Source organism: Lutra lutra, chromosome 18 (assembly GCF_902655055.1).
Source record: "Lutra lutra chromosome 18, mLutLut1.2, whole genome shotgun sequence".
Lineage (NCBI taxonomy): Eukaryota > Metazoa > Chordata > Mammalia > Carnivora > Mustelidae > Lutra > Lutra lutra.
In genome coordinates this window covers 20,141,581-20,163,731 of record NC_062295.1, presented here as the reverse complement: position 1 = coordinate 20,163,731, position 22,151 = coordinate 20,141,581, and the positions used below count along the sequence as shown (strand labels likewise).

The 22,151-nt window shown below is 40.8% G+C and overlaps 1 long non-coding RNA gene across 2 annotated transcripts in view; it reads right to left on the bottom strand.

Moving 5' to 3' along the window:
- Positions 1-1,853: 1,853 nt before the first annotated feature.
- Positions 1,854-22,151, bottom strand: part of LOC125090311 (uncharacterized) — a 39,703-nt gene continuing 19,405 nt past the window's right edge. For both annotated transcript variants that reach the window (XR_007124293.1, XR_007124294.1), the window contains exons 4-5: positions 4,797-4,899; positions 1,854-2,001 (exon numbers count right to left, since the gene is read on the bottom strand). This is a non-coding gene — a long non-coding RNA (uncharacterized LOC125090311). The remainder of the gene's footprint in view (positions 2,002-4,796; positions 4,900-22,151) is intronic.

The following is a 22,151-nucleotide window of genomic DNA, read 5'->3' as shown; positions in this document are numbered from 1 at the left end:
CCTCCATGGTGGGTCAGAAGAGTAGAGTGACTTCCAATAAAGATATTAATAGAGTCTCCCATTGGTTAGGAAGGTAGTTGGTTCCAAGTAGAATTTAAGGTGATAAAGTGAAGTGACATTTCTTGCATAAAGTGGGTGTGGGCTTTGCATTCACTGGCTGCATCCTAAGAATGCCCCGCTGGAGAACACGGGAGCATGTTCTGTCAATGAAACCTGACTGCTTACACAGGGCATGTTCTTCCTGACAAGGCTGTCCCTGCAACTCCTCAAGCACTTGCCATCATGTCTTTGCTTCCTTGTGGTCTGGAAGCTGTTGGGTCAATGTTGAGTTTACCTTGCTGTGTTACAACTGGACGCATTATCAAAATCCTTATGTTTCACAACCAGCATTGAGATCTACTGAACTCACCAGACACTACTAATATTTAAAGTTCCAAAGCTTCTTTTTTTTTCATTTTTCATAAATTTCTCATTTTCATAAAGTAGTTCATTCAGTCAATACACAAGTATTTAATGTTTTCTATGGGTCAGGCACTGTGCTAGGATACACTAGAAAGTAGCTATTCCTAAATAATAACACTTTTTTTTTTAAAGATTTTATTTATTTATTTGACAGAGAGATTATAAGCAGGCAGAGAGGCAGACAGAGAGAGGAGGAAGCAGGCTCCCTGCTGAGCAGAGAGCCCGATGCGGGGCTCGATCCCAGGACTCTGAGATCATGACCTGAACCGAAGGCAGCGGCTTAACCCACTGAGCCACCCAGGCGCCCCAATAATAACACTTTTTATTGTATTCTTATGGGGACTGGATTAACAGCTAGCTCCCTGGAAACTGTATTTCATTATGATTTTTTTCTTTCTTGTTTTTTTTTAATTAACAAATAATCTATTATTAGCCCCAAGGGTATAGATCTGCGAATCGCCAGGTTTACATACTTCACAGCACTCACCATAGCACATACCCTCCCCAATGTCCATAACCCCACCACCCTCTCCCTACCCTCCTCCCCCCGCCCCCCACAACCCTCAGTTTGTTCTGTGAGATTAAGAGTCTCTTGTGGTTTGTCTCCCTCCCGATCCCATCTTGTTTCATTTATTTTTTTCCTACCCCCCAAACCCCCCATGTTGCATCTCCACTTCCTCATATCAGGGAGATCATGGAAACTGTATATCATTATGATTTTATAGCAAGAAAGGAAAAGGAAAGAGGTCCTATCAGTCCAGATGCTTTAAGCGCCTCACATGCCCAGGGCAATGACAGCAAGCTCCTCTGAGGTGGGTGACCTCTGAAACCATGGTAGAGAGTTAGAACACCCATACGTATTTCAGCACCTGACATCATCATCCACCTGGTTCTAGGACTCTCCAGGGTGGTGACATGTGATTAGAAGAATCCTCTGGGGAGCTACAATATCAGTGTCCAAGCCCTACCCCAGACCAATTAATCAGAATCTGGGGATTTCCCAGATTTATAAATATATAAGACAAGTTCCCAAGTGATTCCAAAGACTCACACTTGGATCCCACTCCCAGGGATTCGGATTTAATTCACTTGTATTTGGCTTGATCAGGAGTGTTATAAAAAGCTCTCCTGTTAGACTAAAATGTGGTCTCTGGACCAAAAGTTATCTCCTGGGAAAGTAATTAAAAATGCAAATTCTCAAGCCCCACCCGCAGATATACTGAATCAGAAACTCTGGGGGTGGTGTCTGGCAATCTGTGTCCTCACATGCCTTCAGGGTGATTCTGGAGCATGCTGGAGTTCAAGAATTATTGCTAATTGTTGTCCAAGCCGAAACCTGGGAGTGATCCTTGAGTCTTCCCATTCATTCCCTCCCCAGAATCAGCCAAGCGTGTCTGTTCTATCTCAAAATAAATCTCAAATTCATCTCCATTGCCACTCTCCTCATCCAGAGGTCCATCATCTCTTACCTGAGCTTCTGTGACAACCTTCCAAAGCAGTGGTTCTCAACACTGGTTGCACACTGATGCCTGGGCCCCTCTTTTAAAAAAATACAGAATTATAAATATAAAATTAGATATAAAAGTAAATAAAAAATTATGGGGTATCTGGGTGGCTCAGTAGTTTAAGTGTCCGACTCTCAATTTCAGCTCAGGTCATGATCTCGGGGTTGTGGGATCAAGCCCCACAATGGGCTCCACACTGGATGTGGAGTTGGCTTTAGATTCCTCTCTCCCTCTCCTCTGCCCCTCCTATACTCCCCCTTCTCTCTCTCTAAAGAAAAGTAAATAAAAAATTAAGATACAAAAACACCTGTCAAACTCACAGAATAGTACACCCCCAAAATAGGTTAAGTTAAAAAATAAATTAAAAAAAAAGCAAAAATAAGTGTCTGACACAGAAGTACTTAATAAGTGTTACATTGCATTAATGCTTCCAAAGCAAAATGTAAATATGTATTAAGAATGAATTAAAGGGGCGCCTGGGTGGTTCAGTGGGTTAAAGCCTTTGCCTTCGGCTCAGGTCATGATCTCAGGGTCCTGGGATCAAGCCCCTCATCGGGCTCTCTGCTCAGCAGGGAGCCTGCTTCCCCCTCTCTCTCTGCCTGCCTCTCTGCCTACTTGTGATCTCTGTCTGTCAAATAAATAAATAAAATCTTAAAAAATAAAAGAATGAATTAAAAAAAATCACAGTTATAAATTTTTTAATCTGGAAAAAATATTATAATATTTATATTTCTTTCCCCATGTATTTTGGTATATATTCTGATTGCCTCTTCAATACGATAACAATTTTATAACATGATTTCCAATGGAAAGAAGAGAAAGATAATTCAGTTTTTCCTCACATGGTTAATTAAAAAAAAATTTTTTTTAAGTAGGCTCCATGCCCAGTGTGGAGCCCAACGTGGGGCTTGAACTCATGACCCTGAGATCCAGACCTGAGCTAAAATCAAGAGTCAGAGGTTTAACTGGTGGAGCCACCCAGGTGCCCACCAAAATTTTAAATTAATTATTTCTTTAAGCTTCATAATTTATTATCAGTATGTTGAGAAAATAATTAAAAAAAAAACCTGCCTGATTTTGGAAAACCTCTATTGTTTTCACATGAGAGCTGTAAGATTTGGAAGACTCTCCTGCAGAACTTTGCTTCTCATCCCCTGCCCACAGAATTCTGGTACTAGGTACTGAAGGACCCATTCCAAACATTGACCCAACCCTCGCTCTCCACTGTCATATCATATCACCCCATCAGCTTTTAAAGCAGATAGCAGAAGAACACCTGAAAGTCATTTCTATCATGGGATTGTGAGCAATAATTTAGCCATATGTGCAGGTAACCGTAGACAACATGAAGTTATCTTATTAACCTCAAAGTAAAATGTATCCCCAACTTAGTTATAGAAAATTGCCTGCAGTCCCTCCAAAGCTACTCAACACGAAAGAAATGCAGTGGAGGGGAAGAGAAAGAGTGAACAGAGACATCGGTCTTAATGGATCACACATAAAATATTTTACTTATAAATTTTACAAGGGGGTACATACAAGCACAGGACCTTAAAGCTTCAAGCTTCATTTGCCTCATGGTATAGAAATAAAATAACAAGTTCACAGTCTAATGGAAACAGATACTATTATTTTGTATATCCAGCACCTTCCCCCCCTTCCTTGGACAACAGGACCCCTCTTGCCAGACAGCAAAATAGTCTTCTGAATCAGACACAGGCAGTTCTAATATACCCCACCCCCTTAATGGGTTCAGGAGTGGGCACTTAATATGAAAAAGGCCAATGGGCGTCTTCTCTGGAGTTTGATATATGAATCTGGGAGACTAATATACTTGCCCTCTATGACTGTGGGCTACAAGGCTAATGTAAACTAGAACTAGAACTTCAGCGGTACAAAACGCTAAAAAACAAAAGCAAAAACAGCCTTTTTTTTTTAAGGAAGAAAGGAAGGGAGGAAAGGGAGGAAGGAAGGAAGAAAGAAAAAGACAAAAAAGGGGAGAAAGAAGAAGAGGGAGGAGAGGGGAACAGAGGGAAGAGGAGGTGGCATCAAAGAGGCAAAGGTAAGACGAGAGGACAGAAAAACTTCATGACATAAATTCAGCTTCTATATCCACCATGGCTCTATCCACAAATGCTACACGATCTTCTCAAATACGTGATTCAGGGAATTCCCTTTCTGCTTAAACAAGCTTGACTCGAGTATCTGCCCTTTGCTTGCAGGAGAAAGGATCCTGTCCAATTCAGAGAGTTGTTGCAAAGGGATTTGACCTAATCTACCTATTCTATTGAGCCAGGAGAGCGCACCTCTCAGAAGGCAACCCTTACGGGGCACCTGGGTGGCTCAGTGGGTTAAGCCGCTGCCTTCGGCTCAGGTCATGATCCCAGGTCCTGGGTTCGAGTCCCACATCGGGCTTTCTGCTCAGCAGGGAGCCTGCTTCCTCCTCTCTCTCTCTGCCTGCCTCTCTGCTTACTTGTGATTTCTCTCTGTCAAATAAATAAATAAAATCTTAAAAAAAAAAAAAAAAAGAAGGCCACCCTTACGCTGAGACTAGAAGGGACAGGGAGAGTGGGCAGTAACCTCCAAATCATTTTAATTTCTGAGTAACCCAAAACTGCCTGATTGGCTTCAGAGTAGAGGACAAGATCTTATAGATTTAATGAGATTTTAGCTCCTTTTGAAATGAAGAAAGCCTGTGACAGAGCAGGAATTTTTCCCTCTCCATAAGGAAAGCCCAAAGGAGGAAGTTTCACTAGACTGAGAAGTATCAGAGAGGATTTGCACCCTCCAAAGGTCAGAAATTTGGTTCTACATGGCATCTAACCCTACCTGAGGTTCCAGCCTCCATCCTCAGGAACTGGAAAGTCTTGATCCTGAAGCTGTTATCAGACTGTGCTCCTGCCAAAGACAGAGGATCATGAATTAATGGCCCCTACCACAGAAATAAAAATGACATGTATTTTACAATATCCCTGTGCTATTTGCAGAGAGAGCTCTCCAATAATGTGTTCTCTTATAAACCTAATAGCCTTATAGATAGCTCATGAATTTAATTTGCATATATATATAGCTATGGCATATAGATTTTTTCCCCCAAGAAATTAATGGCCAAGAATTATAGTTCCTTGTCATTTTTCCCATGACATAGTTTGAATTCCTTATCCCCATTTCACTGATAAGAAATTGAAGGCACAGAGAATAACAAAGTTGAAAATATGAGCAAGTCCAATATGAGACAGAGAGGTTATCTGGCCTGCCATGAAAATCGTTCAGAACCTGGGATAATTCTTGGTCACAATCACATTTTACAGAATTATTTTTTTTAAATAAATTTCAGGGATGCCTGGGTGGCTCAGTCAATTAAGCATCTGCCTTTGGCTCAGATCATAATCCTGGGGTCCTGGGATTGAGCCCCACATTGGGCTCCCTGCTCAGCAGAGAGCCTGCTTTTCACTCTTCCTCTGCCTGGTACTCCCCCTGCTTGGGCTCGTGCTCTCTCTCTCTGGCAAATAAATAAATAAAATCTAAATAAACAAGCAAACAAACAAACAAATAAATAAATATTTCAAAAGTGGGAAAGAGTTTGTGGTTCAACATGGCAGCCCAAGTATTCCCAACCCTCCCCCATCCCATTTCTTCCAAGGGGTCTTAGAAGAGAGGACGTACCAAAGAAATCTACTCAATAATGACTTCGTCAAGAGGGTGGAAAAACTGAAAATACAATAAAGGAAATTTTATTTATTTATTTAGCCACAAGAAGCAATCAGAAGCTCCAGACTTAAAAAAATTAAAAGAGGGGCTCCTGGGTGGTTCAGTCCTTTGAGCATCTGCCTTTGGCTCAGGTCCGGATCCCAGGGTCCTAGGATCGGGCCCCACCTCTGGCTCCCTGCTTAGCGGCGAGTCTGCTTCTGCCTCTCCCTCCGAACCTCCCTCCTGCCCATGCTGTCACTCTGTCTCTGTCTCAAATGAATAAAAAAATCTTTAAAAAATTAAAAGAAAGTCATGGTCTAAATAAGGAAGTACTTAAATGTGTCATGATTTTAAGCCACTGATGTAAGAATATAAAAATCTTTTAACCTTGACACTTTGACACTCTTACTTGAATGACCCAAGGGTTGTAGCCTTGTATCAATAGAAAAGAAAACACAATTCTCGCTCGATCCGTGGTCCAGACAGAAAGGATAATCACATCATTGTAATAACGAGGACACTGGTTTGTATTCAACTTTATTGTCAACCTAACGGCAAGGAACAACTTGACTGTGTCTGAAGAACAGAATATAGCTGAAACCATCTTGGCAACGTAAAATAAAAGGTAGTCCTCAGAAAAGGGGAGGTAGAAGGGAAGCCGAGACAAAGGAAACAATGAGACCTAAGGTCCTCATCTTACAAAGAATGTAGAATAATAACATTGAAAAATAAGAAATGGGAAGAGAGGAATAACATTTAAACTATATTATATAAAGATATAAATGTAATTTTTAAAGAACTAAAAACAAACATACCAACTACTGGGAGAGTAAGACAGAAGGAAAAATATTCATGTACCCGAATTAAATCCTCAACTTTTATAGAAAAAAAAAAAAGAAATAAAAATTGCTTGCTGTAATTAAAGCAAAAAAACAGAGATGTGAGTACATTCGACCCTTGAGAACTCAGGTTTGAATGCCAAGGGTCCACTTATATGCAGATTTTTTTTTATAAATACAGAACAGTAGGTGTATTTTTCTCTTCCTTATGATTTTCTTAGTAACATTTTCTTTTCTCTAGCTTACTTTGTTGTTAGAATGTAGTGTAGAATACATATACAACATATGTGTTGACTGACGTTATACGTTGTTGGTAAGGCTACCCGACAACAGTAGGCCATTAATAGTCAAGTATTCGGGGAATCAAAATTATATGCAGATTTTCAACTGCACAAGGGTTCTGTGCTCCTAACTCTCTGCATTGTTCAAGGCAACTGTATTGTTTAGAGTCCAGTGGAAACAAACAGAAATAGTTAAAAATGTCTCTGGAGAGAAGAGTACATGCAGATGAAAGGCTGTCGCATTTTGTCAATAAATGTTTCTGGATTATATTACTTGTTACCATGTGGATCTAGTCCTGTGATAAAAAAAAATTTTTGTTTGAATTTTAATAGATAAAATTCTGGAAATGGATTCTCTGAATCAATGACAATGTTATGACAATATCTTTTGATGGTGTTAAAAAAGAATGGGTCTGATTTCATAGTGCCTTAGGGGGCAATGGTATCCCCCACAATTCAAATCTGCAAACATTTATTGAGTAAATAGATTCTCTGTGACAGGACCTCCGCTAAGCCATAGGGAGGATAAAAAGATGAATCAGACATGGCTCCGGCCTCTGGGAGCTTACAGGAAAGTGAGAGGAAAACATGAACACACAAGATAAGGTAGAATGTACTAAAGGCATATAGTTCCATCAGAACGCAGTTGGGGCTGGGAAGAATGGGTGGCTATGGGATTTAATAAGAGGCAATGAGGAAGCATGGCTCATACTGCCAGTGCCCCACCCATAACTTCTTAGCTCTCTATACCCCAGTAAAAACTGACAGCATCTCATTGAGAACACCTGTAACTCTTCACATCATGGTGAAAAGGACCTACACCGAAATACCATTATTTAGAGTGACCCACTGAAATATCATTATTTAGAGTGACCCACAGCATCTCAGGACCACTGACAAGTTAATAGAGAAGTTTACTGACCACAGGGCTATAGTCTTTTTAAATAAAATACCTCTTGAGTGAAAGTCTTGAACAATGGATAAAATCCGGGCAAGCAAAGATCAAGAAGAAGGACAGTGCAAACAGAAACAGTAGCAGGAGCAGAGAACAGAAACGTAAACACAGATTTGCTTCTCTATGGGATTTCCTGAATTTCTCTTTTGAAGGATTCATCTGGCATTCTTATAATTATTTGGTTCATACCTGTCTTCCACATTTGAGAAAGCTCAAGAAACTAAACATTAGCTTATCTACTAACCACATCCCCAGTAACACTTGACATCTAGATGTTCAACAAGTTGATAGAATAAGAAATCCCAAAACAAGGAGTGGAGAGGGGACAAAGAGGATGATAGCCTCATGTTCAAGCCTACTCTTTGCCCTGAAAAGTGATCACCCTACCTGTAGAAATGGTGACCAACTGACATCTTATAAGAGGCCCCCTCTCCTGTGAACCTTTGCCTGCAGGCATTTCTCCATGCACCACCCCACCCTTGCCCACAACCTCTTTCTGTCTGCCCTGGATCCACTTCTTGCTTTCCACCTATCTCTTCTCATTTGCTACATCAGCCATTCCCTGGCTTCTGGGCTCACCTGTGATCTGCACTCAGATACGTCCATTTGATCAAAAAATGTTAATTGAGTACTTATTGTATGCCAGACACTGGGACATGATGAAGAACTACACGTACATAATTTCTGCCCCCCTCTGAACTTACACTTTCCTGTGGTAAGCAGATAATCGTGCTCAAAAAAATATCACAGACTGTATTTGAGTGATATGAAGGAAATGAAAAAGATGTTATGAGGTAGAATAATAGTCGATCTAAATTAGGCCCGTGTTGTTGGGGGAGGAAAGGAGTTATAAAAGACTTTTCTGGGGAAATGACATTTAAGCTAGTAGGAAATGTTTGAGAGATAAGGCTGGAGAACGTGGACCAAATCATTAAATCATTCAAGGCCTTACAGACTGTATTAAGTTTTGCTGTAGTAATACCAATGGCTTACAATAGCAACCTATTTCTAACTCGTGTGGTATGCCCATTGTGAGTCTTGTCTCCACATTGCCTTCATGCCTGATGGATCAGCCTTTATCAGGGTCAAAGCTACTCTCATAAAAGAGAGAAAAGGGAGAAATGAGGAGCCATATATATGGCTCTTACGCTTCTGGTTGAAAGTAACATACATCATGTTGGCCTCTGTTTCATTAGCTGAAGCAAGTCATGTGGCTACTTTTGTGTTCCACGGGGTAAGACTATACAATCCCCCTACAAGGTACATGACCAAGCCTAATGTCAGGGAGGCAGGGAAGTAGAACCCTTTGCTAGGAAGGGACATCATGTGTTGCGAACACATATCATGTCCTACACAGATTTTATTTTTATCTTCAGAACAATGGAAAGCCTTTGAAGGGTCTTTAGCAGTAATAAGACACATTTTTTAAAAAAATCACTCTGGCTACAGTGTGGAGAAGGCTTGGAGACAGTCAAAAGTAGATGTTAGTTGGGGCATTTGGGTGACTCCAGTTGAGCGCTGGACTTGGTTTCGGCTCAGGTCATGATTTCAGGGACCTAAAAATGAGCCCTAAGTTGGGCTTCACACTCAGCAGGGAGTCTGTTAGAGATTCTTTCTCTTTCTCCCTCTGTCTCTGCCCCTTCTCAACTTGCACACGGGTGTACACACTCTCTCTCTCCCTCTCTCTAAAATGAATGAATGAATGAATGAATGAATTAATAAAAACTTTTTAAAAAGCAGACGTTGGTTGTAACCAGTGGTAAATGTGAGAGAAAATGATGGGTTACACTAGGATGATGGCGATGGAAGAAGACATAAGTAGGTGAGTTAGAGAACATGTTTATAAGATGAAATCTAGGGACACCTGGGTGGCTCAGTTGGTTAAGCAGCTGCCTTTGGCTCAGGTCATGATCCCAGCGTCCTGGGATCGAGTCCCGCATCGGGCTCCTTGCTTGGCAGGGAGCCTGTTTCTCCCTCTGCCTCTGCCTGCCACTCTGTCTGCCTGTGCTCGCTCTCACTCCTCTCTCTCTGACAAATAAATAAAGTCTTTAAAAAAAAAAAAGATGAAATCTGGAAGATTCTGATTATTTGTTGTGTATGGACAGCGAGGAAGAGAAAGAATAAAAATAAGGCCAGATTTGACTCTCTCTATCTTCACATAATAGCCACTCACTCACTCCTAAATACCCTCTTCCTTCACTAAATACTCCATATCCTACTAACCCATTTTCTTCTCCATTCCAAATGCTGCCACCATCCTAAGTGACTTCAGTATGTATTGGAGCAACCCATCTACTACCTACGCCTTTCAAATCTTGTGCCTTTTCAACTCCATGGCCTTCCCCTCTGCTTCCCTTTGTCCATCTTCTTCTATGACCACACCTTAGGCCGTGTCATCATCTAACAAGAAATGCCATGACTCTAAAATCTTAAATCCTACAGTTTTTCTCTGGTAACAGCTGATAATCATATTGGCTTATTTTTGTTTAATTCTTTAACCTTTTTTTTTACTAAGATAATGTCTTTACTAATGTCTGAGTTCTTTACCTACCTGGGAAAATTCCAACCCTGGATCAATCCAACATTGGCCTCCCATGTATCTACACATATCTACACTAAGCTGTGAGTCCTGCTGGATGAGAACGTGTAATCACCAAGAATGAAATCTTTGCAAAATATTCATTGGAAAACTCAATGAGACCCTTCCTGCTGTTCTGAGTATCTTCTAAGCTTCAGATAGTCTCTTGAACTTTCTCAACAACTTCTTCTCTGCACATCCTTGTTTAAGACCTCAACTTCTACTTTCCAGAGAAAGTATAAATGCTATATGACCTCCCCTTCCCAGAGCTCCTCCAAAGGGAAACTACCCCTCACAGTTCCTGTGGTGGGGGTATGGCCAAGACTCAATTCACATGAGTCCATCAACTGTCCAGTCAAACTCAGATCATCTACTGACTAGCCAATGGCCAATAATTGGCAGTTGTAAGCCAATTTGTAAACCTGGCTCAGAAAAGTATCCAATCTCCTGAATCTGGAATTGAGAAACAGAAGCAGCTGAATGAAGGTCAGGTGGGTAGCCAGTATGATTCGTGGGTACACAGAAGTTATTATCAAGTAGAAACTAAATGTAAACATTAGAAGCTGGTCGGCAGAGAAAGGAAAATGAAGCAGAGATACAGGGAGAAGACAGCAATTCCCTGCCATCCATTACAGAGGGAGAATCTTAGTTCTCTATTCTAAGTTCAGTAAGACTGGCTCTCCTTTGGTTCTTTGGGTTCCTAAGATTTTTCATTATTCTGTAGTAGACCTTGCTATTACCCTAACCACATTGCCTTCTCCTTTTGTCCCCCCTGAATAACACAACTCTGATTTTGTTTGGGGGACAATATGCCCAATTAAATGTACTTGCCTCCCCAAACCCCCTTGTAGACAGAGGGTCATGCAACTTGGTCTGACCAATGAAATATAAGAGGTAGTCTATCACTAGTGCCTCTAGGAAAAAATTTTTATTAAAAAAAAAAAAAAAAGAAGCCTCAACTGACATGTACCTTTTACCCTTCCTTCCTGCCTAGAGATCAGGCATGATACCTAAGGAACAGTAAACCTCATGTGGCCAAGAGAGCAAAAGCTACACGCTGAATGTGGTGAATCAGATAGCTAGAGAGAGCGTAAATTCCTTACTGTTTCCTCAAATAGCTGTATCATCCTTGAACTGCCTGTCTCTAGATTCTCAATATTTGAGAAATATGCAACTCCTGTTAGACAAAAATACTTATTCTTGGATTTCTGCATGCAATTCTTGCTGATAAACTCTCTGGCACAAGCTTGAGTAGATCACCATTCCTTGTATCCACAATAGCCACTACTGATAAAACAAAACATCAGACAGAAGTTTCTCCACCTAGCTGCCAACTTATCTACAAAATGTATGTATCCACATCATCCTTTCCTTGCTCAAGAAGGAGGCCCTACTTGCTAACAGGTCCTCACACACTCCAGATCCTGTGTCTTCTCCTCAAGAGTCCCACTCTGTCAGTGCACCTGGGTGGCTCAGTTTGTTAAGAATCTGACTCCTGATTTCAGGTCAGGTCATGATCTCAGGCTTGTGAGATTGAGCCCTGAGACAGGCTCTGCGCTGAGAGTGAAGCCTTCTTAAAATTCTCTCTGTCCTACCTGGGTGGCTCAGTTGGTTAAGCAGCTGCCTTCGGCTCAGGTCATGATCCCAGTGTCCTGGGATCGAGTCCCACATCGGGCTCCTTGCTCGTCGGGGAGCCTGCTTCTCCCTCTGCCTCTGCCTGCCATTCTGTCTGCCTGTGCTCGCTCTCTCTCCCTCTCTCTCTCTGACAAATAAATAAATAAAATCTTTAAAAAAAAAAATTCTCTCTGTCCTTCTCCCTCTGTCCCTCCCTTTTATTCCCTCTCTCTCAAAACAAACAAACAAACAAACAAATAACCAAAAACCAAAAAACAAAAACCTTCCTCTGTCATATACGGCCCCCCCTTCTTACCTTAAATGTCCCTCTTTGCTCTGGCCCCTGCCCTCCAGTATTAAGCCTGGACAACTCTCTCCCATTTAAAATAAATCCTGGTACCCTCAATCCCATCTCTCCTTCTTGCCCACACCCTGTATTTCTTGTCTTCTTTAAGGCTCTATCAGGAATTATCTTTGCTCTCAACTCCTGCATCATTCCCTCTCATTCACTTCCCAAAAGTAACTCCATCCCCACCACTTCACTGAAAAACGCTTTTCTAAAAACAGAAGTATAATTGATGTACAAAAAACCTGCACATATTTAACGTATACAGTCTGATGGGTTTGGACATATGTATACACCCACGAAGCCATCACCACAATTGAGGCAATAGACATATTTGTCACCCCCAAGAGCTTCCTTATGTCCCTTTGTTCATTTTTGTCTTTTGTTCTTGTTTTGTGTATGGGGGGGGGGCGGTAAGAAAACTGCACATGAGCTCAACACTCTTAGCAAATTTTTAAGTGCACAATACAGTATTGCTGACTCTAGGCACTATGCAACATAACAGCTCTCTGGAACTAATTCATCTTGCATTTGAAGAAAACTCTTGAGGTCTCCAAGAGCAGAACACATTCTACACTCCAGCCACCTAACTTACTTGCTGTTTACATTGATGTCACGCCATCTCTCATCCCCAGGCCTTGGCACAGACCTTCCTGGGAAGCAATGCTCACTCCATTCCCTGTCTCACCCCACATTTACTGGGCTGTCTTGTATATGACCTTAATGTCTGGACTCAAACATTACATTTTCCTAGAAGCCCTTCCTAAAACACCTTCATCCCTTTGTTCCCAATTATGTTTTCTGTGCCTCAGTTCCCTCAACCATAGAATGGGGATATGAATAGTACTTACCCTAGAGAATGTTGTGAAAATTAAATGAGCTAGTATCTATAAATGTCTAGGACCCTTGGCTTGCACCTAGCAAGCTTTATATGAGTGCTTATTCAATGAGAAAATTGATAACTCACTTGTTGAAATTACTCCTGTTCCACAATTACCACACTGTATGGAAACTGCCTGTTTGTCTTGCCTTTCTAGACCAGTGGTTCCCAAATCTGGCTTTACAAGGGAATCCCTGGGGAAGCTTTAAAAACATTCTGATCCCTGGGCCCCTGGGTGGCTCAGTTGGTTAAGCGACTGCCTTTGGCTCAGGTCCTGATCCTGGAGTCCCAGGATTGAGTCCCGAAACCGGGCCCCCTGCTCAGCAGGGAGTCTGCTTCTCCTTCGACCCTCTCCCCTCTCATGTTCTCTTTCTTTTTTTTTTTTTTTAAGGTTTTATTTATTTATTTGACAGAGAGAGATCACAAGTAGACAGAGAGGCAGGCAGAGAGAGAGAGAGAGGGAAGCAGGCTCCCTGCTGAGCAGAGAGCCCGACGCGGGACTCGATCCCAGGACCCCGAGATCATGACCTGAGCCGAAGGCAGCGGCTTAACCCACTGAGCCACCCAGGCACCCCTCATGTTCTCTTTCTTACTCTCTCTTTCTCAAGTAATTAAATAAACAAATCTTTAAAAACAACAACAATTAAAAAAAAACCATTCTGATCCCTAAACCATATCCAGACCAATTAAGTCTCTGTAAATATGGTGCTAGTCATAAATATAAATATAAATATAAATATATATATATTATTCTATTTATTTATTTATTTATTTTTTTGAGAGAGAGAGAGAGAGAGAGAGAGCATAAGCCAGTGGGGCAGGGTGTGGTACGGGGGAGGAAAGCCAGAGAGAGAGAGAGGAAGAGAATCTTAAGCAGACTCCTAGTGAAGCCCATGCAGAGCTTGATCTCATGATGCTGAGATCATGACCTGGGCTAAAATCAAGACTTGGATGCTTAACTGACTGAGCCACTCAGGTGCCCTGTCATAAGTATTTTTAGGACACACACACACACACACACACACACACACACAACTATTGTGTGACCAAGGGAAACCCACAACTCTAAACCCATGGATTCTAATCCCTAGCTGCACAATAAATCATCTAAAGAGTTTTTAAAAAGTACTGATACTGGGCCCTACTCCAGACCACACTTGGAATTTCTGGAGGTGAGGTCAGACATCAGCATTTAATTATAAAGCCCCTGCATGATACACAATAAGGTATAAGAACCATGGATTGGGGGCGCCTGGGTGGCTTAGTGGGTTAAGCCGCTGCCTTCGGCTCAGGTCATGATCTCAGGGTCCTGGGATCGAGCCCCGCATTGGGCTCTTTGCTCAGCAGGGAGCCTGCTTCCTCCTCTCTCTCTGCCTGCCTCTCTGCCTGCTTGTGATCTCTGTCTGTCAAATAAATAAATAAATAAAATCTTAAAAAAAAAAAAAAAAGAACCATGGATTGGCAAACTGCAGCTCACAGGCCAACTTCTGTCCACCATCTATTTTTATAGAGAAAGATTTATTAAGACACAGCCACACTCACTCATTTACATATGCCTATGGCTGCTTCCATACTACAAAGGCAGAGTTGTACAGAAAGTTGGCCCAGAAGCCCAAAATAGTTGCCCAAGACCTTTGTTTCAACATTATATCCATATTACCAAACTTGGTGTGGTTCAAGTTTTTGAAAAAATGAGTTGTCCATGTTAATATCCACCCCCTTCTCCCCTCTAAACTAACTGTCAAGATTCTTTTTTTTTTTTCTTTTTTTGACTTAGCTTTATGGTTCTACACAGTTCTACACAGTAAATTCAGCAAGTCTTAGAGACAATGCCCTTCGTGGGATGTTTCACTAGCTCTAGGACACTTCATCAAAACAAAGCTCATTTTACTTTTCCACCAGTGAGTGGCTGCAAGCAAAGATTGCTTTCCACTTCTCCAATAAGCAGCAGTCCTCTGGGAGACCTGATATTCTCCATTTAATTACCAGTAACACAGATTATTTCCCCTGGGCGTTACCCCATCGCAGCTGGGAAACCACTCACACTAGCGGAGGGTGGGCTGTCCCTGCTACACTGCTGCCCACGCCCACCCTCAAAAACCGTAGAAATAGAGGGAACTTAACTCTCCAGCCTTCCTCTTAGCTGCTCATATAATTTCATTTTCTCAAAATAAATAAATAAATAAATAAATAAATAAATAAATAAATAAATAAATGTATGTTTCAGCTCGTTTGGCTCCAGGTTACCTCAAAAGCATGAGCCCTTTTTCAGCCTGTGGTTAGATACCAAAGAAACAGCTGCAAATTTATAATAAGGTAGTGTACCTGCTTCAGGTCTTTCTAAACCTTGTCAGGAATGCAAGATCACAGTGAATTTGGGAGGAGATACAGAGCCTCTGGGTCACAGGGAGAGAAATTGGTGAGAATCATGGGTTATAACCTTCCAAGGCCCCATCCCCTCCTTGGAGGTTCAGCTGATGAAAAACAGCCCCTTTCACGGCATGGGGTGATTTTATTTCTATTAATCTCCCTCAGCTGCCAGGGAATGCCACCCCTAGTTCTTGGGATGATCTCAGACCATCATTCAACTACTGACTCACTCTGGCTCCTTAGGAGGATTAGTTGTTACACAGCATAATTTAGTTTCTGCAAAATAGGACAAATTTTCTTTTGTCTGTCTGCGTAGCAGTGATCTGAGGGGGAAATTCAGGGAAACGTAGAAATGGATGATACTGCCAAAGTCTGTCAAATCCAGTTCCCCCTGTCCAGGTTCTATTACTCCAGAATCAGAGGATTTTAGGGCCATTGTTCATTTTCTAAAGGAAGAAACTAAGTGACATAAGTCACTTATGTGACTATATTCCTAACAGTGTATGTGACATCTCCCCTTGGATAGCTAATAGGTTTGTCATATCTAGCATGTCCAGTTTCTCACATTATCCCCACCCTCCTTCCTCTCCACGTAAACAGGCAGCTCCACGTCCACCTACACAGTTGCTCAGGTTGTGCACAACCTGAGGGTCATGCGTGATTTCTCTCTCATCCAAGTCCCACATCCAGCCCATCAGTGAGGGTGGTCACCTCTGCCTCCCTAACCCTCTGCCACTCCCCTAAACCATGCTGCCATCTCCATTCACTTGGAACATTTAATGCTGCTGATACAAAAATCTCAGCTTCTATTCTTGATTCTCCTACAAAGTATTTTCCATTTAGCCGTCATAGTTAATCTTCTGAAATGCAAATCTCATCAAGACATTCCACTGCTTCAAGTCATCTAATGGATTCTCTTTCACTTAGAATAAAATTCAATCTCCTTTCGTTGGCCTCTTAGTCCTGTATGCAGAGATCAGGGTTTCTCAACCATGGACATTTGGGTTGGATAATTCTTTTGGCAGGGGCTGTCCTGTGCCCTGTAGGATGTTTGCCTGCCAGCAGTAACCCCCACCCCAAATGGTGTCTCTACCTCTGGACCCAACTCACCAAACTCATCTGAAGCCACCTGCAACCTCCAATGGTTACCGTATCCTGATTCACCATGCTCTCACCCCAATGTCCCGCTTTCAGGCTTGTTCCCAAATTTACATTTGCTGCTCCTCTGCCTGAAAGGTCCTTCTCCCAGATCTGCACATGACCACCTCCCTCCCATCAACCAGGGCTCAATTCAAGTCTTCACCTCCTCAGAAAGGCCTTCCCAACCATCCTGCCTAAGCAGCCCACCCTCCGCCTGCCAACCTACCCTTTATTCTTTACCATTGCTCAGTTTTATTTCCTTCATAGGACCAATTAGTACCTGAAATTATCCTATTCATTTATTTGTTTCTATCCATGGGCCTTTTCTGGACTATAAACTCTAGGAGACTCATCTACCTGCTCTTTTCTGCTTCTCCAGTACCTACCTAGGGATTACATACAGTAAGGCATTCATTAAGTCATTGTTGAAGGACTCAGTAAGTGGATCAGTATGACTTGTCTGCTATGGCTTTATACAGGAGTCCCACCAAGGCACCAGTACAACTGGATCCATTTTAAGAGAGTGATGACCTATCATGAGAATACAGGCTTTCTGAATTCAAATCCCAGATCTGTGATTCATCAGCTGCATGACTCTGGGCAAGCTGATTCACTCTCTCACCCTCTTTTTTCTTGTCCATAAAATGGGAATAAGAATGGTCACTTCCTCCTAGAATTGTTGCAGAGATTGAGATATAAATGCAAGGCACACAGTGGTATTTTATATTTAAACATAAAAACAGTAAGTTCTAGGTGTTTGGGGTTTGTTGATAGGATATATTGTTTCACTGATCAAGAACTTTTCAGGAAAAGATGACAACCACTGCAAGATGCAAAAGTCCAGTGTCTCCTCATCCATCTACCCTGAGAGGAGAAGCAGTCCCACAGAACTTTCTATCAGGGACTTTTTCTCCTAAAAGCTATTTCCCTCCAGTTCAAATAAATCTGATTTTATCTTGGGCCAAAGCAGCAAACTACGTATGTAGTAGTAACTTTTAATAGCCCAGAACAATATAATTGCCACCTCTTAGCATTCTCTTCTCCAGGGTAAATAATTCTAATGTCTCAAATACCTACTTGTTTTTCTCACTTTTTTCTCTTACATTCATTGTTCTCAATTTGGAAAAAGATCTAAATGAAGAAAAAGGAGAGCTGCTATTGCCATAGCAACTGGAAAGGGACAGACAACCCCGTCAGGATGAAATAAGAAAAGTGGAGTTGTTTATGTTTTGTTTTTTCCATTTTTCTGATTGAAAACATTCCATTGCTTTGAAATGGAGACACGTGGCTGACACTGTCATTCTTATACGGTGCCTCTGGATTCTTCCCTCTCAAACCCCTGATGGAAAGGGGGAACTGTCAGAGTCTGATGAGAGAAGGTGCTTGGTGACATCTCTATTGAAGAGCATCTCCCATTTTATCACTTTTAAGGCTGAGTTTTGTGTTCATCCAACATAGTACACAGCCTCGCTCCCTACTTTCTGTCTTGGTTTGCATTATAGTGGGGCACCTGCCTCCTCCTCAGCTAAACTGAAAAACTCTTAAAAGATCAAGAATAGTGTTTATTGCCTGTATTTTAAAAAAAATTTTTAATCATACAATTAAAAGAGCCTTATACAATAACTCAAACAATCAACATACATCCTCCCTTTGCATCACCGCTAATTCTATAGCATACACGCACATACACATATACATTTTTGTTAACATCAACAGAATTTCACTATCTACACTGTTCTCAGAATTGCTTTATTCACATCACAGTGCAGATATCAATATATTATTGCCCCTACCTCTTCTCATTTTGCCTAGTATTATCTTTTATCAATCCTTTATTTTCAGATTTTATATATATTTTTGCATTCATTTATCACTTACAAATAATATGTAAATAATGTTTTTATTTTTTAATCCTGCTGTGTGGTGGTTTCATAGAATGATTAAAAGAGTTTTGGCGTTAAGCAGCAAAAAAAGCCCGAGTTTGTGTCTAGCTCCTACACTGGAAGCAAATGGCTTCATCTCTCTTAAAACTTCAGTTGTTCATCTCTAAGAAAAGAGTAAACGTAGAACCTACCTTTGCAGGATTTAGTGTTAGCTTTTTTTTTTTTTTAATATTTACTTATTTATTTTAGAAAGACGGTACATGCATGAGTCAGGGGAGGGGCAGAGGAAAAAGGAGAGAGACTACCCACTGAGTACAGAACCTGATGCAGATCACGACCTGAGCAGAAACCAAGAGTTGGATGCTTAACTGATTGAGCCACCCAGGTTTCCCAGTATCAGCTTTTAATAAAAGCAGCTATCTAAAGTCTAAAATATGGTAAATACACACTAGATGGTGGCTATAGGTTCTGCCTTTTAATAGAGAAATTTAACTCATTTACATTTATTCTGAATACTAACACTTGAGTTTATTTTTGCTACCATATTTCAGGTTTTCTATGGTTATCTTTCTTAATTTTTTCCCCTTTCCTTCCTCCAACTTTTGTGGGATTCATGTTTTCTTTGCTCAATTTTTCTAGTTGTTTTGGAGATATATAGATCTGTCTATTTATCTATCTATATGGAAAGGGGGAAAGATATAGATATCTATCTATATATCTCCAAACATATATAAAATACTTAGATAAAAATTTAAATTCTGTTTTTCTCTCCATGGTGGTAGTTAATCAATGTCTATATTCTCCTTCTGTGACTCTTAGCTTTCGCTTCTCTCCCCAGCTGCCCCTCCCACTCCCTGGGTTGAAAGCAGCTGGGGTTTTTATTCTAAACTGTTGCCCTATTTGCATTATGCGTTAAATTCTTTACCCTTAATTATTTGTTGTGCTATTCCTGTGCTTTTTCAAGCCCCAGATCCTCCTTTTTCTTTGAATTTCCATTTTCATTTTTGCTGGAGTACATCCTGAACTAATACTTTCAGAGATGGTCTCTGAATGACACAATTCCTAGATATATGTAGAGATGACAATGTCTTTAATGTCCCCATACTCGACTAAGAGTTTGAATAGAGAGTTTCAAGTGCAACATAATTTTCTGAGAATTTCTAATTCTATTTTTTTCCCTAGGATCCAGTGCTGATGTTGAGAAATCTGATGCTAATCTAATTCTCTTTTATTTCTTGGAAGCTTGTTTCTTCCCTTCTGGAAGTTTCAAGAATGTTCTCTTCATTCTTGGGGTACTATAGTTTACCTAATGTGTCCTGGTTAGTTTTTATTGTTATTATTGATACTGTTCAGCACTCTGTGCTTCCGTCTTCAGCTCTAGGAAATTTTCTTCTATTGCTTCTGTCATCATATTCTCCCTTCCATTCTCTTAACTTTTTTTGGAACATCTATTTGATTAAGTGTGTAACTTAAAGTTCTATCTTCCCTGTCTTTTATGCTTTACACCTCTGGACCCTTTATTCTATATTCTGGAGGAGTCTTCTATTTCTGTCTTCAACCCTCTTGTTGACTTGACTTTTGTCTTACAATCTTACTTTAAATTTCTAGGCCCTCTAATTTCCCATTTTTCATGGTGGCTTTCTATGGTTGTGACAGACTCCTGAATCTCTCTGAGGAATTGATACTAACATCAATCTTGTCGTCCTTCCCTCATTCATTCTTTCTCAGAAGTTATTTTTTGTGTTTGGTGGGTTTGACATCTCTCTTGTGATGTTGGTTTTTCTCAAATATTTAATGATTTTTTTTCCACTTTTATTTTGCAAATGAGGGTTTAGAAGGAAAATATTTGGCAGGTAGACCAGATTTCTCCAGCTCAAGGAAGATCTTTATTTACCTGGCAGCAAATCCAGGTTTTGATCCTAGAAGCTCTTCCACAGGTGATTTTGTAGGTTAGAGGTGGGGTGTGCAGTCACACATGGAGGTGTGGCAGACTTCACAGTCGTTCCCATGATCCCTGCCTCCTGCCATTCGGGTCCTTTTATTACCCCATCCTATTGGGTGTGTGGTGACTGCCTTCTACACAATAGGATATGACAAGGTGATGGGTCCCAGGATCACATTACATAATGTAAGACTCTTTCATGTTAGCAGACTTGAGAGTCTCCCTCCTCTCTCCATTACTGAGTTTGAAGAAAGAAGCTGTCATAAATCCTATAACTATAAGGAAATGAATTCTGGCAACAACCTCAGGAAACCAGGAACAGAACCTTCCACACAGTCAGGCCTCTAATAAGAATAAAGTCATGGCTGACAGCTTGATTGCAGCCTTGTAAGACCCCAAGCAGATGGTCCAGTTGGGCTATGCCCAGAGGATTAACCCACAGAAACTGTGAGAAAATGTGTGTTAGGCTGCTAAGTCTGAGATAGTTTGTTATGCAGCAATAGGTGACTAATAAAATTTTTGGCCTCTGGATGAAGGACTCCCTTCTCTTCTTGGGGATATTTGTTAATTGGGTGAGATATCCCATTTTTCTATCCCCAGTGCCCATTTGGAGAGTTTCCTTCTAGGAAACACACACACACACACACACACACACACACACACACACACACACACAGTAAAGAGGTACATTTTCAGCTCCATCCTGAAGTCAAAGCCTAGAATCAGTAGTTCCAAATCCCTTTTTGCTATAGAAAACAGTAAAACTAAAGCAGAGCGAAATAAAAATGAGTGGCCATTTTCATGGTTGAAAATAGATGCAAAATACCTAGATAAAATATTAGTGAATAGAATTCAACAAGACATAAAAATATAATAAATCATGAGCCAGTAGGATTCATTTCAGAAATGCAAAGACAACTTGGTATTAAGAAGATTTAAGAAATTATTCATCAGAATCATCAGAGAGTTTAGTATATGATAAGGCAACATTTCAATTTAGTGGTAAACTTATAAATTATGAAATAAATGGTATAAAGACTGCTGGCTAGTCTTTTAAGTGAATGATGCTAGATCGTCTTCTCATTTTTTCTATCGTAACAAATCTCAAAAGGACAAAAAAATTTAAGTAAAAAAAATTACTTGAAACAAAGATGGATTTTAAAATAAATTTGGAATGGGAAATCTTTGCAACTGTGGCACAAAATCTAGAAGCCATAAAAGAAAAGATTAAATACAGACAAATAAATTGACCTCATAAAAAATTTTTAATGTCTGCACAGCAAAAAATACAAACTGGTACAGCTGATTATCTGTTTTGTGAGGAAAGAGAAGGGATCTGAGGTTTAAATATATGTAAACCCAGTGAGCCAGGAGAGTGGCCTGGCCTGAATGGAGAGTGACTGATGTATCAGATACAAGGTGGGTGGACATGAGAAAATGCCTAGGGGGTGGATATATTCCTGCCCACTACAGAACATCCACCAGAGACAAACCACTATACACCTTGGGAGGCAAAATGCTACATCACTTGACATCAGTCAATATTTGTCATAAACCACCCCAGTCCTGGCACAGTGGGTACATCAAATAACTGATCTACAGGAGAACAAAAAGCTTCATTCCCCAACTGACGACAACTCTGAAGGGTCACTCATGCTTCAAAACT